The sequence below is a fragment of the Phocoena sinus genome, chromosome 7, assembly GCF_008692025.1.
Source record: "Phocoena sinus isolate mPhoSin1 chromosome 7, mPhoSin1.pri, whole genome shotgun sequence".
Taxonomy (NCBI): Eukaryota; Metazoa; Chordata; class Mammalia; order Artiodactyla; family Phocoenidae; genus Phocoena; species Phocoena sinus.
The window spans coordinates 6,406,350-6,421,150 of NC_045769.1; the positions used below are offsets into that span (position 1 = coordinate 6,406,350).

Here is a 14,801-nt window from a genome sequence, read left to right on the forward strand (position 1 = left end):
TGCTGGAGACACCAGCCTGGCTGTCCCCATCCTGTGTGTTGGGGTCCTGTTCTTTTCCAACCAGGACCCTGACCTGGCACAGCAGATCTGTCTTGCTCAGGGATTTTGCCTTCTCTGGAGCTCGGCCACACTGAGCATTCAGTCCTGGACCTGGGCCTCGGCCCTTCTGCAGGAGATGAGCCTCTTTCTATGCTCTCAGCTCTTTGTTGTCTGTGTCCAGCTGAGTACAGCCACTCGATCCCATTGTTCCTACAGCTGCTACTTCACCCGTATTTCCCAACTACCTGAAACGCTGCACCAGTTAACGCATTCCCTTCCAACACTCTACCATCCCATTCACCACCAGAGAAAGGGGCAGCAATTAGAGCTCCACTTTGTGCCTGGCTTCCATCAGGACAGGGTCCAAAACCCCATCTTATCACCTGTGTAGTGGGTTGAACTGTGGCCCCACAAAACTATATGTGTCCTGGAACCTCGGACTGTACCTGTATTTGGAAAAATGATGTTTGACAATGTAGTTAAGTTAAAAATCTCAAGGTGAGATTCTCCTAGATTAGGGTGGACCCTAAATCCAATGACAAGTGTATTTATAAAAAAAGGAGGGCAATTCCCTAGTGGTCCAGTGGTTAGGACTCTGCACTTCTACTGCAGGGGGTCCGGGTTCGATCCCTGGTGGGGGAACTAAGATCCCACGAGGCGCGCGGTGTGGCCAAAAAATAAAAAAGCGAGAGAGAAGGAGAGAAGGCACAGAGGAGAAGTTGACGTGAAGACGGGGTCAAAGATTGGACTGATGCGTCTACAAGCCAAGGACATCAAGGACCACCAGAAGCCACCAGATTCTCCCTGGGAGCCTACAGAAGGAACCAACCCCGCCAACATCTTGGTTTTAGACTTCTGGCTCCCAGAGCTGCGAGAGAATGCATATCTGTTGTTTTAATCCACCCAGTCCATGGTAATTTGTTACGGCAGCCCCAGGAAACTAATACAACCTCCTTTCTAGGACCACTCCTGGAACCAGCTGTCCCAAGTGGGGCTCCTCAGGAAACAGATGCTGAGATGGAAGTTAGAGCACCAGATATTTATTAAAGACTGCCCTGGGGACTAACACCTGTGCAAGGAAAGGTGGGGGACAGAAGCAAGAGTGGGCAGAGGACTGAGCTGTAATTCAGGTCCAATGACAGCCTTGGCTGACATGCGGGGTCCTTCAGAGTTGCCCGGAGCTGGGCCAAGATGGCCGCAGTGATCGTCATGGGTGTGGGCCGTCCTGGTTGGGTGCGCCCTCGACTGAGGCAGCCTCTGTAACTGAAGCAGTTCCTGGAGGAGCTGAGGGCTGAAGGCACCTGCTAGAAGCAACTCCAGCAGCTGAGACCCCAGGCCCTTCCCTGAGGAGAAGACTACATGGTACATCTAGGGGCCCAACTCAGCTTCCGAGACTCAACGCTGCTTTTGTTAAGATTCAGCCATGGTTTCCATTACATATAGTTCAGCTGTTTGCACTGCAATCGATTCCACTGTAGGAATAGGCCACAATCTATCCATTCTCCTGTTGACTGACATTATTAGGTTTGTGTTATGAGATGAATTGTGTCTCCCCACAAAACTCATTGGTTGAATTCCCCAGCACCTCTGATATTTGGAGATAAGGACTTTGAGAAGGTAACTATGTTAAAATGAGGTCATGGGGGTGGGACCTAACCCAGTATGACTTGGTCCTTATGAGAGGAGATTAGGACACAGACACACAGGGAAGACCTTATGGAGACAGAGGGGAAAGACACCATCTACAAGCCAGGGTGAGAGCCCTCAGAAGAAACAGACTCTGCGAACACCTTGTTCTCATACTTCCAGCCTCCAGAACTGGGAGGAAATAAGCTTCTGTGGTTTAAGCCATCCAGTCTGTGTTACGTTGTTACAGCAGCCTTTGCAGACTACTGCAGTATGATTCTACTTTAGGGCTGTTACTGACATGCTCACCTGTGTTCCTTGGTGCACCTGTTCCTAGGCTTCTCTAGGGCATGTGAACTTCTCTGGGGTATAGACTCCTCAGGTAGGAGTAAAGTGGTTGGTTAAAAGTGTGTAAATAATGCACAAGTGTTTCCCAAAGTGGTTGAACTAATATACATTCTTGTCAGTAAATTCCAGTTGCTTCATAGCCTTGCCAACACTTGGTATTATTACCAGACTTTAAAATTTTTACCAATCAGATGGTACAAAATGGTATCTTGTTGTGGTTTTAATTTGTATTTCCCTGACTATTAATGTTTACTGGCCAGAGTTCCACTGCTGAGAGGGGTGTGTTCCAATCTTCGCCCCATTTTTCTATTGTGTTGTCTGTCTTAATTTTATGGATGGATTCATATTGACCTGGAATATATATGTGTTATTAATCTATATTATTATGTATTCAAAAGACTATATTCTTTTGTTTTAGTTACAAATGTCTTTCTTTACTCTATTTCTTTACTTCATGTTGTCTTTTAATGAACAGTTTTTAATTTTTAATGTAGTCAAATGTATCCATTTCTTTTCTTTTTATATAAATTTATTTATTTTTTTATTTTTGGCTGCGTTGGGTCTTCGTTGATGCGAGCGGGCTTTCTCTAGTTGCGGCAAGCGTGGGCTACTCTTCCTTGTGGTGTGCGGGCTTCTCACTGCGGTGGCTTCTCTTGTTGCGGAGCATGGGCTCTAGGCACGTGGGCTTCAGTAGTGTGACACGTGGTCTCAGTAGTTGTGGCACACAGGCTTTGTTGCTCCGCGACATGTGGGATCTTCCCGGACCAGGGATCGAACCCGTGTCCCCTGGATTGGCAGGCAGATTCTTAACCGTTGCACCACCAGGGAAGCCCCCACTTCTTTTTACAGTTAATATTTTTTGTGCTTGACTTAAGAAACCCTTCTGCTCCTCCACCACGCTCCCCCCACTCAGCTTTGCTTCTCTCTGAGCGATGCCCTCATTCTCCCCTACTGCGTATGGCTTCCAAGATGCCATAAGGAGAGAAGCCTGGGTGCAAGTGAGCTGCAGACAGCTTTTGTCTTTGGAACTGGCAAATCCAGAAGAAAGAGGACTTCTCTCTCCCACTACCTTTGGATAAAATCCCCAAAAGCACTCTCCTTGGTCCATCTTAAGTCACACCCTCACCTCTGCAGCAAGGAAAGTGCAGCCATATGATTGACAGCCCCATCGGAATGACATTTCGTTCTAAAGGGGCAGGATGCTGAGCTTGTCCACTAGGATCAGAGAGAGAAGCTAGGCATTCAAGGACCCGGAAGAAGGTCAGTATCACTGGAGCATTCTAGAAAGAGAAGAAAGTGGTGTGAGATGAGGCAGATAGAAATCACATAGTGTCTCATAGACCATGTCAAGGATTGGGGGGTTTTGATCACTGAAGCAAAGCACTATACCACGTCTACATGGTGACTTGGGCCAGCACATAACAGAGCTGTCATTAACACGGTCATTAACTAGAGTATTGTTTGAAGCTCTATTGTGAGAGGTTGTCTCTGGCCCCAACGAGATGACTTGCTTTCTGAAGTCCACCATCTGAAAATAAATCATTAGGGTAGCAAGCTTCTGTCACATGCTGGGCCTTGGGATTAGTACCATGGAGCATATTCTGGAGCACAAAGATGTGGTCCTTGTCCGTAAGGCACTCACAGTCTCATGGGGAGAGTAAAGTAAACACTGAGGCATTTAGAAAGCAAAGTCTTACTGAGTCCGAACTGCCCACCTCGAGCATCGTTACGACATATGTAAAACATGTCCTCTCTGGAGCAACACTGCCTGCTTCTACCTGGAGACCCCACTTCAGACAAATGACAATAAATGAGGCTGAATTCTTAGTTATAATATAAGATCACTAATAGATACCCTTCCAAGTCAAGTTATGAGTCTTGGTTTAAAATACAGATGCCTCTGTTATGTGCTGTGATCAACTATCTAGAGCAGCATTGTCTCCTAGAATGTTCTATGGCAATGGACTGTCCCGTATCTGCTCTGTCTAGTACGGTACCCACTGTCCACATTTGACTATTGAGCACTTGAAATGTGGCTGGTGTGACTAACTGAAATTTTAATTTAATTTTATTTGAATTCATTTAAATTTTCATTTTATTACCACCATGGCTATAGGCAGGGGTGTCTGCTTATGAGTATTCTTTCAGCTGTACGTGGATGTTTTATACAGCGCTCTGTGATCCATCTCATGTTAAAAGGGAAAATATTTAACCAAAAAAAGTCACCACTATTGTCACTATTTCAGTGGCATCACTGTCCATTGTCCCCTCCAATAACCAGGAAGAAGGAAAGGTTTTCCCTGCAGCTGTGAGGCAACTATGTCCCGAACTGTTCTCACGCACGTTTCCCGATAGATGGAATTGTAGGTGAGGTCAGTGTAGGTAAGTAGCAATGAGAGCTTTCTCAGGTGCTCTGATGAGATGACTCCCCTTTTGACCTGCAGCAGGTCTAATTGCTTCCATGGATGATGAAATCAGGTCCCCTGTGACCTGTTTTTCTCAGCAATGGGATGTATGAGCCCAACTTCCAGAATGTCAGTTTCACATCAAATGACCCTCTCTGTGATATTAATAGACACTCTCCCCTTCCTGAAACTTATATTCAGTTAAAAAACAAGTAGACACCAACATAGACATAATAAACCCCAGCCAATGTGACTGGAGCTGAACCTCTTCTCTCCAACAGAAGAGCTGCTTGAGGGAACGTAACCCGAAGCAACACCATGGCTTAGAAACGTCCTCACCATAATCCTCAAAGCCATCAGAAATGTCAGAAAAAGGCTTCGCTACAGTAAGGAGGAAAGCCACAGCCTGAGAGGCAATATTCCCTGCTCACAACCTTTTCAAACTTGTGGCAAAGAAGTGTGATAGTGTCAGACCTCTCTGGGACAAATTGGTCCATTAGGCTCCGTCTACAACATGGTAGGTGTCCCGTAAAAGCCAAGAAAGCAAGCACGAAGCAGACACCTGGAAAACACAAAAGTGTTGCCCTCCACAAAGAGGAGAAGGAAAGTAATTTAGCTAACATCTCTGTACCAGAGCCACTTAGAAATCACTGCCCTCTTACCTGCACTAATACTTATCTGGTTTACATTTGGCTTTTTAAAAAGCTGGGACTTCTCTGGTGGCGCAGTGGTTAAGAACCCGCTTGCCAATGCAGGGGACACGGGTTCGATCCCTGGTCCGGGAAGATCCCACATGCTGCAGAGCAATTAAACCCATGAGCCACAACTACTGAGCCTGTGCGCCACAACTACTGAAGCCCACGCGCCTAGAGCCCATGCTCTGCAACAAGAGAAGCCACCACAATGAGAAGCCCGCGCACTGCAACAAAGAGTAGCCCCCGCTCGCCACAACTAGAGAAAGCCCGCACGCAGCAACAAAGACCCAACACAGCCAAAGATAATAAATAAATAAAACAAATAAATTTATTTTTTTTAAAAATCTATAAAGCTAGATCCAAGAGTTATTTTCTAAAATAAGTTGGTAGTTCTTTCCAGGCTTCAGCAAAACAATGAGATTTGGGATGTTAATTGGAAATACACATCTCCGACCAGCTTTCTTTCCTAACTAGGTACCTTGGATAAACATCCTCCCCTTGCTGCCACTCAAGGTATTGCGATGTGACTTAGAGGTAGCCCCTCTCTTCTGCCTGTTTTCCAGCCCCACACCTGCATGGTTAGGAAATTACATTCTTAGTAACCGTTATACTTTATGCCAAGCACTGTGCCAGGTGCTCTTACCTAGCTTGTTTTATTTAATCTCCATAACTCCATGAAGCAGATGCTATTCTCATTTCACAGATGACATAACTGAGGCTCAGGTCTATTGCCCAAGGTGGCCTTGGTTACAAACTGCAAGATTGTAGGACAGGTCATCTCTCTCCTTTGTTGAGATGATCAAGGGATACAATATACGTAAACCCCTTAGCACAGTCTCTGCTCAATGAATAGTGGTATTGCTATTACTAATGCTATTACTGCAGGAATTCGATTGCCCCAGGATCCATCTCCCCACCCCCTTACATTTTCTAACACAGAGTCATTCTATCTGGGCCATCCTGAGGACGTGGGAAGCACCGCGCTCTGAGGCGGGGGCACCAGCCCTGCAGACCGTGCTGCAGGTGTGCAGGAACAAACACAGGATGCTGGCGGGGGGGACCTTGTGCTGCCGCTGAGTGGCCCGCGGGCCCCCGGAGAGCGCACACACACACAAGGTGTAATAAACGCCTGTCTACCTGCTTTCCTTGCGATATGTTTGAAAAGATGTTTGTAACTTGATTACACTATTTATAATTGGCACACTACCTTGACTTGTGCCAGTACTACACTGTAAAACAGAGTTGTATTTTATGACATTTAACAATGCTTGACACTCTGAAGTGCCACTTTGGAGGAATGAACATGGTGTAACATACTTGAGTATGTGTGATACCAACCTTTTTAAAATAAATATAAATTATAAATATATAGGAAATATGTACACATATATAATTAGGAATCACAGGATTATGGAGGTTGAGAAGTCCCACCATCTGCCTTCTGTAAGCTGAGACCCAGGAAAGCTGGTGGTGTAGCTCCAGTCTGAGTCTGGAAGCCAGAGAAGCACAGGACGATTGTCCCAGTCTGAGGGCAAAAGCCCAATCTCCTAGTTCAAGCAGAGAGAGGGAGCAACTTCTCCCAGACCACTGCTTTTTGCTCTATTCAGGCCCTCTATGGATTGGATGAGGCCCACCCACACTGGGGGGCTTTACTCAGTCTACCAGTTCAGATACTAATCTCCTCTGGAAACACCTTCACAGACACAGAAGTAATGTTTAACCAGATATCTGGTTATCTGGTGGCCTAGTCAAGTTGATACATAAAATTAACCATCACAATGCCCCAGCCTGGTGAATCAAAAACCCACAGTAAACATAAGCTGGGGCCACATGGGAGGGGAAACTATCACCAACACTGCCTTAACAATGGGCATTGTCTCGGTTATAGCTGGATGTTCCTATTCTTAAACACACTAACTTAAACTCCAAGACCCTTCAGGGTGTAAGAAGTTCACAGTTCTTTTGGGGACAATTAGGTTCAACAGAACTTACATATTGCAAATGACTACAGAATGTTCCAGGTAAAGGAGACATTGGTTTCTGCAGTTTCTTCCCCTCTGAACACCAGCAAATTATGTTACTAATTTCAGAAGAATGATTGCAAATGAAAAACATAACATTTTCATAATAAATTCAATATGTGGTAAAAATACTACTAAATAGACCATAGAAAGGAATAGGTATTGAAATGGGAGTTATTATTTTTCTCTGTCAAATACTTGCAAAACTACAGACTTAAAATTCATAGAGTTCTAAAATGCATATCCCATTCAGCAAGAGAAAAAAATTGGGATATAAGCAAGACATTTAAAATACAGAAGATGAGAAAACAAGTGAGAATTCCTTTTTTAAAAAAAATCTAAATTTTGTGTGACTTTCCTGGTGGTCCAGTGGTTAAGACTTCGCCTTCCAATGCAGGGGGTGCGGATTCGATTCCTGGTCAGGGAGCTAAGATCCCACATGCCTCGTGGCCAAAAAACCAAAACAAAACAAAGCAAAAAAACCCAAAACTGAAACAGAAGCTATATTGTAACAACTTCAAAAGACTTTTAAAAAAATGGTCCACATCAAAAAAAAAATCTTTAAAAAGAATCTAAATTTTGTGCATTTTATAACGATGCTAAATAATTGTGACAAATGAGACAGACAGAAATAATTCTTATTTCTTGCAAGAAATAACCTTAGAAGCAATGGTGTCAGTGGTTGAATATAAAGAGATAAGAATGGTTGAGAAAAGAGGTAACACTATTAACAAAAGGTTCATTTTGAGTAAGGACTGCATGCACTAAAACTTTTCAAAAAACAGCACAGTGTCTTCTGTGCCTTTCAAACATATTCCAGTAAACCATGGGAAGCAAGAAGGATCTGTGATGGGGTGATGGGGTGATGAAAGAAGAAAGGGGAGGCAATCCTGGGACATTTCTAAGGTAGGTAAGTTTTTTAAGTATTTAGCAAATTATCAATGATCCTGGTGCCTCCTGTTTTAAAGTTATTCATACACAGGGACAGAGAAGAGCTGATCCTTGAATGCTACAGAGAAAGTTGTCCTGAAATTTTTCAGATCCATAAATAATGGGGTGGATTAAAAATAGGTCATCCAACTCAATCTAATCGCCTTCTATTTTTAATGTAAGTTCTTTTCATTGATTTTTAAAATGGATGCCCATTAAAACACATTAATCATGACCCTAAGAGGGTATTTGTATTGCAAAAAGCCTAAGGTGAAGAGTAAAAAGCAATTTCCCACCACATGAAACTGAGGCCGGAACAGCACAAAAGAGGGCTGGAGCCCTACTTTTCCCAGGAAAATCATTTCTGGGTAAAAGCTGGGACATGAAGTATCATCGTGAAAAAAGGTTGTCCCACTGTATAAGAGCACTTTTAGAAGGTTTGGAGCCATGTGTGTCTTCTTTGGATAAATGGTCTCTAATTTTGTAGACCCAAGGTGAAAATACATGATTAGCTCTGCTGAGATTTTTATTACATGAGTAACGCATGCTTATAAATGCAGAATACATGTTCATTCTAGAAAATGCAGCAAAGGAAAACAAATATTTAAAATAATCCAGAATACCATCATCCAGAGATAACACTGGAAACATTTTGATTTATACACACTCAAATTTTAAAAGCATACAATGTATATATTTGAAATGCAGGTATATAATACATGTTTGTAAACTTTTGTACTAAAAGATCATATACATTTTAGATGACAATAAATATATGTGTGTGTGTATGTGTGTGTGTGTGTGTGTGTGTGTGTGTGTGTGTGTGTGTGTGTGTGTGTGCGTGCATCACCGTTTACTCAAAACTATCCTTCTAGGGCTTCCCTGGTGGCGCAGTGGTTGAGAGTCCGCCTGCCTGATGCGGGGGACCCGGGTTCGTGCCGCGGTCCGGGAGGATCCCTCATGCCGCGGAGCGGCTGGGCCCGTGGGCCATGGCCGCTGAGCCTGCGCGTCCGGAGCCTGTGCTCCGCAACGGGAGGGGCCACAACAGTGAGAGGCCCGCGTATGGCCAAAAAAAAAAAAAACTATCCTTCTAGTATTGGACTTTATAAAAAATGCTTCACTAAAGATTCTGCAGCTAAATAACATGCTACCAAATTGACTTTAGGAGAAATTGTACAAATTAACGTTCTCTCAAAATATGAGAAAATATTCACTTCATCTTCTCACCAATATTTTTTTCTACCAATTTTTTTTATTGTTCTTTATCTTTACTAATTTGACAGTTTAAAATAGTGATTCAAAGCTTTAAATGTGGTTTTAGAGGCAGGACATTTTATATGTTTATGGGCCTTTCGTACTCCATCTTTTGTTGATTGCCATTTATGAACTTTGTCCTTTTCTCTTTCGGGGTTTTCGTGTTCCTCTTTATATTTTAATATCATTAACACTTTGTAATATATAATAGAGCTACTTTTCCCATTTTGTTGTTCGGCTATTAAATTTTTCTCAGGTATTTTTTTCATGAAGAAAATTTTCATTTCTGTGTGTTAACACTCTTTTAAAATATATTTTTCTTTATACCTTTTGCCTTTGTGTCATTCTTGGAATTTATTGATTGTAACACAGCAAACATTCTCTAAAATGGCCATTCTTTTTGCCATTTTTTGCCATTTACCCCCAAAACATGCAAGAGTTAAGATAATAATGAGACTTTAATATAGGAATAAAAATTTCTTGCAGAGTTTGAGACTTCTTCGATTTAGCCAAACACACACAAAGAAGATGGGTCAGTACAGGTGGTCCACAGTATGGGCTCATGAATGGTGTCTTGGATTCCCTAGCCAAGCAGGTTAAGAAGGGGCTGTATGATCAACGACCCAATAATTGTTTGCCCTAAAATATAGACTGAGCAAAAGGACCTTCTTTCACAAGTTGGCAAGATGATGAGTGACGTCATGAAGGTTTTGTAGGCACCCAAGTCTAGATGTGACTAATTGCCTTTTCACAAATTGTTCACTGGTCTAATGGACCGCCAATCACTTGTCTTCAAGGCTGGATTGGACTGGAGCAGAGAATAATCAGCTTATACGACCATATGTTTCTTGTGGAACACAAGATAATCCAGGACAAAAAGAGACAACTGAAATAAGACTTCATACTTATAAATACACACACGCATAAACACACACACAGAGCAAAGCAAGCAGCTGGAGAATAAGCACATATCTTCCAATGTTTCATCTCCAAACCGAAAGGTCTAAGCATCTTATACAAAGACCTAGATTTAGTTACTTTAAACAAAGACCTATTGGTTACAGATCCTAGGATAACAAAATAAATTCAGAAATGAGAGCTCAGTGAGACTAGTTAGAACTCAGATCACCGCTGAGGCAGACCTACCTGGCAGCAGAGAAGAAAGACAAATGGAGTTTGGGAACAAGGGACCCAGTGAGTGCCCCTGTTTGGTCTAAGGATGCCCTAGAATGCTTCCAAGTAGGGGCCCTTGAAATCGCCCCAGAAGAAACTCCAGAGCTGTCACAGAATGAGACCACATCAATAGCTGAACCAAGCTGAGTGTGTTGCTATCAGCCCTGTATTGTATCAGCTGTACGACAGCAGTTTTAGAATGTTTGTAGCCACATGTGTCTTACTTGGATAAATAATTTTGTAGAGTCAAGGTAAAATCGTAAGATTGGTTCTGCTGTGTTTTTTATCACGTGAGTAATGCACGCTCCAATTGCAGGAACAATGTTCAATCTAGAAAATGCAGCTAAGGAAAACTAGTATTAAAAATAATTCATAATACCCTCATCCAGAGGTAGCACAAGAAACATTTTGATATATATGTGCTCAAATTTTTAAAACATATAAGGTATATTATATTTTTGAAGTGTAAAGTTATCTTTTTAAAAAACATTTTGAACTTTCAGTGTTCACATTTATTTCTTTTTGATTATTTATTTCAGATTCTTTTCTGTTATGGGTTATTACAAAATATTGAGTATAGTTCCCCATGCTATACAGTAGGTCCTTGTTGGTTATCTATTGTATATATAGTAGTGTGTATATGTTAATCCCAAACCCCTAATATATATATTTTTTAATGCAGGTATGTAATACATATGTTTGCAACCTCTAAAAGGTAACATTTTAGGTGCCAATAAATACAGCTCTTCAAAATTGTTAAATGGAGCACAGATACATATCTATCACCATCACTCAACCATCCTTCTGGTATTGGGCTTTACAGTAAGTCCCCTACGTACAAACGAGTTCCACGCCGAGAACCTGTTCGTAAGTCCAATTTGTTCGTAAGTCCAACGAAGTTAGCCTAGGTACCCAACTAACACAATCGGCTGTATAGTACTGTACCATAATAGGTTTATAATACTTTTCACACAAATAATACATAAAAAACAAACACACAAAATAAAGAAAACATCTTTGATCTTACAGTACGGCATCTTGAAAAGTGCAGCAGTCCAGTACAACAGCTGGCATCCAGGGGCTGGCATCGCGTGAACAGGCAAGAAGAGTTACTGACTGGAGGAGGGAGAGAAGGTGGGAGATGGTAGAGCTGAGGGATCGTCAGCAATAGGAGACGGAGGGCCAGATGCAATGTCACTCACACCTGACGTGGATGGCACAGGTTCTGGTTCCTTGCTGGATTCAATTCTATCTACCCTCTTGAAAAAATGATCCAGCGACGTCTGGGTGGTAGCTCTTTTTTCTCGTCATAGATGACTCGGTAGCACCGGGTTGCATTCTGAACAGCTGCTGCAACCTTCGTGTACTGCTCTATGTTCAGGTCCTGTGCCTCAAAAACTCACGGTGCCTCCTCAGACACAGAAAATCCCCTTGCCACTTCATGCACCGTGAATCTCTTTTGTTCTTCAGTTACTTCTTCTTCCTCTGGTCTCTATCCTTTCTCTGGGCCTCCAATTCCTTCAGGTCTTCACGAGTAAGCTCCTCGTGTTCCACAGCAACAGTACCGTACCGTAAAGCACACAAAAGCACATCCACGTGTGGAGGATGCACGCCCGTAACAATGTACGCCAGACACGTGAACTAAGTTACGTGATTGAACGTGTGGACGTACTTTCGCATCTTTGAAAGTTCGAAACTTGAAGGTCCGTTATGGAGGAGACTTACTGTATGTATAAACAGTGCTTCACTAAAGATCCTACAGCTAAATCCTTGCCAACAACCTTAACTCCTTAGGACAGATCTCAAAAAGAAGGCTCATTAAATCAAAGAATAAACACATTTTGTGAGCTTTGACTGACATCTTTTGGAAAGTCAATTTGTTGTTGGCTATTTACACCCTCTTCACTTCCATCAGCCCTGAAACAACAGAAGAAAGTGAACCCTTTTCTTGGCAGCCAACCGTATCGCCTTGATGGTTGTGGTTGATAATTCATCCGGAACGACGTTTTCACTGTTACACAGCAGTTTCTGTGTCAACAAAGGGACCAGCCAAAAGCTGTGCTTCTCCAACCACAGAAATATCACTGGTGGTGACATTCCCACACCTTTCCAACATGAAATTATGTACACAGCAACTCTGTGCAGAATAAATCTCCACGTATTATATAAAATTGGGGCACATTTTATGAGAGCTGACGTCAAATCATTCAAATGAGAATTATTTCCTATGTAAACCTATAATTTGAACAGCGCTTCAAGGGGTGAAAATTCTGGCTGGGCCGGCACGGGGCGCCGTGCAAGCGCAGCCAGAGGCGGAGATGCTGCCCAGCTGAGCATCGCCCTCTTCCTTGCCGCCGACCAAAACCCCGACAGACTCAGAGGTGAGGCACCCAGCTACTTCCGCTGCCCGGGAAGGAGCTGATTTGTGATCCTTCCCCATCACTGGGCGATGGGGGTGGTGGGGGAGGAGTCTGCATAGCCGGTCTGGTTCCAGAGGCCACAGGTTTAAGTTACTAGGGTGGGGGGCGGGGTGGAAGTGGTGTTCCGTAGGGATGGTGTCAAATTTGGAGCATCACTCTCGGCTCCTTCTTCCTGAGCTGGGCCGCTACTTTGGACCACGGCATGGGGAAAGCTGGTCAGAAAGGACTGGGAGACCAGCGGGCCAATGCACGGGCTTTAGCTGTTTCAGAGGGGCGTGGCCAAAGTGGGTATGTTAATTCAAAAAGACACACGCACCCCAATGTTCATTGCAGCACTATTTACAATGGCCAGGACATGGAAGCAACCTAAATGCCCATCGGCAGCTGAACAGATAGGGAAGATGTGGTACATATATACAATGGAATATTACTCAGCCATAAAAAGGAATTAAATTGAGTCATTTGTAGAGACGTGGATGGATCTAGAGACTGTCATACAGAGTGAAGTGGGTCAGAAGGAGAGACACGAATATCATATATTAACGCACATATGTGGAACCTAGAAAAATGGTACAGATGAACCGGTTTGCAGGGCAGAAATAGAGACACAGAATTAGAGAACAAACGTATGGACACCACAGTGGGGGGAAAGTGCCCGGGAGAGCGGGGGGGGGATGAATTGGGAGATTGGGATTGACATGTACACACTAATATGTATAAAATAGATAACTAATAAGAACCTGCTGTATAAAAAAATTAATAAAATAAAATTCAAAAACAACAAAAAGTGGGTATGTTTCTGGACCTTCAGTTAAAGACGTGAACTTGAGAAATCGTTTCCATGAACCTATCCATGAGCCCCTGGGGTAGAGCTGACCCTCGGAGAGTCAGTGAAGTGAGGGAAGGATGCCCTGAAACCTGGGAGTGGTGTCCTAGGAGTGGGGACCAAGCCCTAGGAGAGGTCAATTTGGACGTCCCAAGTCTCTAAATGAGATGAGTTAAGTGTTTGAAACTAACGTATATGGAAACAGAGTCTAGGGAACAGCACGCTAAATTTATGAGCGCCCCCAAGGGAGGAGGAGACAGAAAACTGAGCCTATTTGTGACAGTTGGTCGAGTTACAAATGGGATGTGTGGATTCAGTGGCCACTTGCAGCAAGGTCCTTTGTTACAGGTGGGATTCTCCAGGGAGCAGACAGGGGGACGGAATTACCATGCAGGATATTATTAGGGAATACCCCGCAGATTGGCGGCTGTGAAAGGAAGGGAAAGACTGGGTGCCCATTAGATTGTCCTTCACTGGCTGAAATGGCCAGGGCTTCAGGCTCCCACCTGGATCTGTCGTTGGATTTGGGCCGCCCTGGGGTTGCAGGATCGTGGGTGAGGAGCTGTCTACAACTGAGGCAATCCTTGAAGAGGCCGACAGCAGAAGGCGCCGGGGGAGAAGCCCTCCCGGCAGCTGCGGCCTGAGGGTGGCCTGGGAATTAGGCAGCACCTCTGTGTCCATCACAATATATTTCCTACATGAGTCCTGATGTTCTAACACCCCCCTTCTCCCCTAATTTCCGCTGGATCGCATGATAGGATTGGGGTGCGGGCTGAGAGGAGGTGAAGAGCCCCATCTAAGGGTCCTAATCATGCTCAAAGTTACACTCATTTTTTAATCACACATTGTGGTAACCGCACAAGCACATAAATACGGCTCAGTGATGATGCTGAATCATCCATTCTCTAGAGAAAATATTACAAAATTAATACCAATGGAGCCGAGTATACAATAAAAATTATGTACGAAAAAGGTGTGCCAGGAGGTTAATAAAAATACCGTATTATGGGCTTCCCTGGTGGCGCAGTGGTTGAGAGTCCCGAGCGGCTGGGCCCGTGAGCCAT

The 14,801-nt window shown here is 43.6% G+C and overlaps 1 non-coding gene across 1 annotated transcript; it reads left to right on the forward strand.

The window, feature by feature from the left end:
* The first annotated feature begins 608 nt into the window (after window positions 1–608).
* Window positions 609–681, forward strand: TRNAR-UCU. Its single transcript has one exon. It is a non-coding gene; the product is annotated as a tRNA-Arg (tRNA).
* Window positions 682–14,801: the final 14,120 nt, after the last annotated feature.